Raw genomic sequence first — 2,752 nt, 5'->3', positions numbered from 1 at the left:
TGTACAAAACGAAACCCTCGGCTCCACCTCTTATATAAAGGGGGAGTCGAGGGACGAGGAGATCATCGAATCATTGTCTGCAAACCCTAGTTTTCATAATCGTCGAGTACTTTTCGGCTGAAACCTTCGAGATCTACTTGCCCTCTACTTCTAACTAAACCCTAGCCTACAATCCATAGGCATTGACAAGTTAATCCCTTGTCACCGATCTGGAGGAGTCAACGGAGATGACGTTCGGGAGCTTTCGCTTCTCGTCGGAAAATAAGGATCGCATCGTCTCGCGGCACCGATTTTTTCGGGACCATTAGCGGTCGATTCCAATTTTTCGGGATCATCAGCATCATCCATCGTGACAGGCGACGAGGAGGTTTATCCGCCAAGCTTCACCAAGCCCACTGCCGGCGGAGAACTAGCCGATCGATTCAGCGACATGACTTTCAGGTCGTTCACATATTCCGATCTGGATAGTGACTCAGAAAGTATCGACAACGTCGGCTTCACCAACTCCGACTTCATCGACAGATCCACGTCTATTAGGGAGGTCTTCGCCGATCTATACGACGGTGTCACCGATCCTGAAGATGAGGAAAACACAACCGCAATATATCACCAAGTCTGCGCAATCGGGGAAGCAAGCCGCCAAGATGATGAAGTGTCAGAGGCTTTCGATGATTTGGGCAACCCATACATCGATCCCGCAGATCTCACGCATGGAACATGAAACAAATACATCGGGGCCACGCCCCAAGAAAAAGTGCGGCTGCCGCAAGAAGCTTGGGATAGAGCTCAGAGAGAAATGAACGGTACAGAGCCGATGACTACCGCAGCCACGCCGGAGGGGCTGCAAGCATGTTAATATAAAATCGCTCGTACTGGACGAGAGTTAGAAAAGCAAAGGGCAATACTCGACAAAAGAAGAGCTGCAGCTTCTGTGTCAAGTGCGCGCAGGGCCAACCTAAGTCGACATTCAAGAACCTCGGGAGATAGTCACAGGGACACCCACGCAAGAGCAAGATCTCGACTGGCAAATGTGCCCGAGCATGAACGAGAAAACTTGATTCAAAACCTCGACATGTCCTTCATGTCAATAGACACGAGAGGGCACATCATGCATCCCAGAAACTCCAGAAGAAGGGTATATTGCGACACATGCCTTCATAATGGCATCCAAACCACCTCAGGGGGATCCCAGGGAAGCACTGTACCAGATGGCGATGGCAAGAGTCGGCGTTATTGGAGCTGCAATAGCAGGCACAAGTGCACCACAACCCGAAGTTGCTCCACGAAGAAACAGTCCAACTCAAAATAGTTCTCGACCCACCATGGTGGCGGCGCGAGACCCTCCACGAGAAGGCGACACAAGGAACACGGTGACCCAAGCTCGAGTCGATAGAGCACACGACGAGAGAAGCCGCGAAAATAGATCATGAGAACTGCGACACTCGCCAGAAGTTAACGATGAGGACATGTGCGGACTCCCTGGCTTTACCCGACGGGTTCGCAAAACTCGAGTGCCTTCTGGCTTCAAGTTGCCTGAAAATTATAAAAAGTTTGATGGACTACAAAATCCAGGGGATTGGTTGGTCGACTACCTGGAAACAGTAAAGTTGATGGGCGGAACTAGGGCAACAGCCATGCAAAACATCCAAGTTCATCTTAGTGGAGCCGCAAGATCCTGGTTGAAGAAGTTACCAGGAGGATCCATCGACAGCTGGGAGAGTTTCGAGGACTTATTCGTGAGAAACTTCCGTTCCACGTGCAAGAAACCTGCATGAATAGAGCAGCTAAGGACTTGCAAGCAGAAGTCTGATGAATCGATGAGGATGTATATCCAGCGATGGAGCATCATAAAAAACTCGGTAGAGAATGTGTCCGATGAAAGAGCAATTGACGCATTTATTGCAGGAATCCGAAGAAAAGATCTAATCGAAGAGTTGGGCAGATCCAACCCAAGAATAATAGCGGACCTCATGGAAATAGCGAATCGCTGGGCTGATGGGGAAGATGTTGTTCAAAACAAACGGTAGAGGTCACCCGAGGAGCACCGCAGTAGAAACAACAATCAAAATAGGCGACGATTTCGTCACTTCTCAGATTATGACGGTCCTAGCCAAGTGGCGGCTGGCTTCCGAGGAAACAGTGGAGGAAATCATCGGGATGATTACCAAAGGAGTAACGACCAGCGCAACGATCATAGAGATGCCCGAGTTCCAGCAGACAAAATAATCGGCCAAGGTTTCCGAGGCCATACAACATATCACCTGAAGATCTTTTGAACGGGCCAATTTAGATGCACTTTTACCTCGATGGTGAGGGAAAAAGACAGTCGGATCATCTTCAGAAGGATTGCCGAACTTTTCAGGCTCTGCAAAGGTATGCAGAGAATACCAATACGCAAGCAGCAATCAGGGGGTATGTGCAGGGGCCAAGAAGCGAAATCCACCTGCCACCACCACCCGCAATTACCAATGAAAATCAACATCAGCTACAACTTGCAGCACCTCCGGGTAGCAATGGCGAATTCATAGACACAACGGGAGCAGTGTCGATGATACAGAATGGCATACCCTCGAACAGGGTGCATAAGCTAATTTCACGACAGGTATTCATGGTAGATAAGTCGCCTCCACCAACCATTGAGTACCTCAACTGGTTGGGACAAGCAATAGGGTTCACCCAGGAGGATCATCCACCTCAAGTTCCTCGACCGGGGCAGTCAGCTATGATCTTACCAACAGTGATCGTATGTTTT

This window comes from Lolium rigidum, chromosome 4, assembly GCF_022539505.1.
Source record: "Lolium rigidum isolate FL_2022 chromosome 4, APGP_CSIRO_Lrig_0.1, whole genome shotgun sequence".
Classification (NCBI taxonomy): domain Eukaryota; kingdom Viridiplantae; phylum Streptophyta; class Magnoliopsida; order Poales; family Poaceae; genus Lolium; species Lolium rigidum.
The sequence above is the reverse complement of the archived record's forward strand: the minus strand, read 5'-3'. Positions refer to the sequence as shown.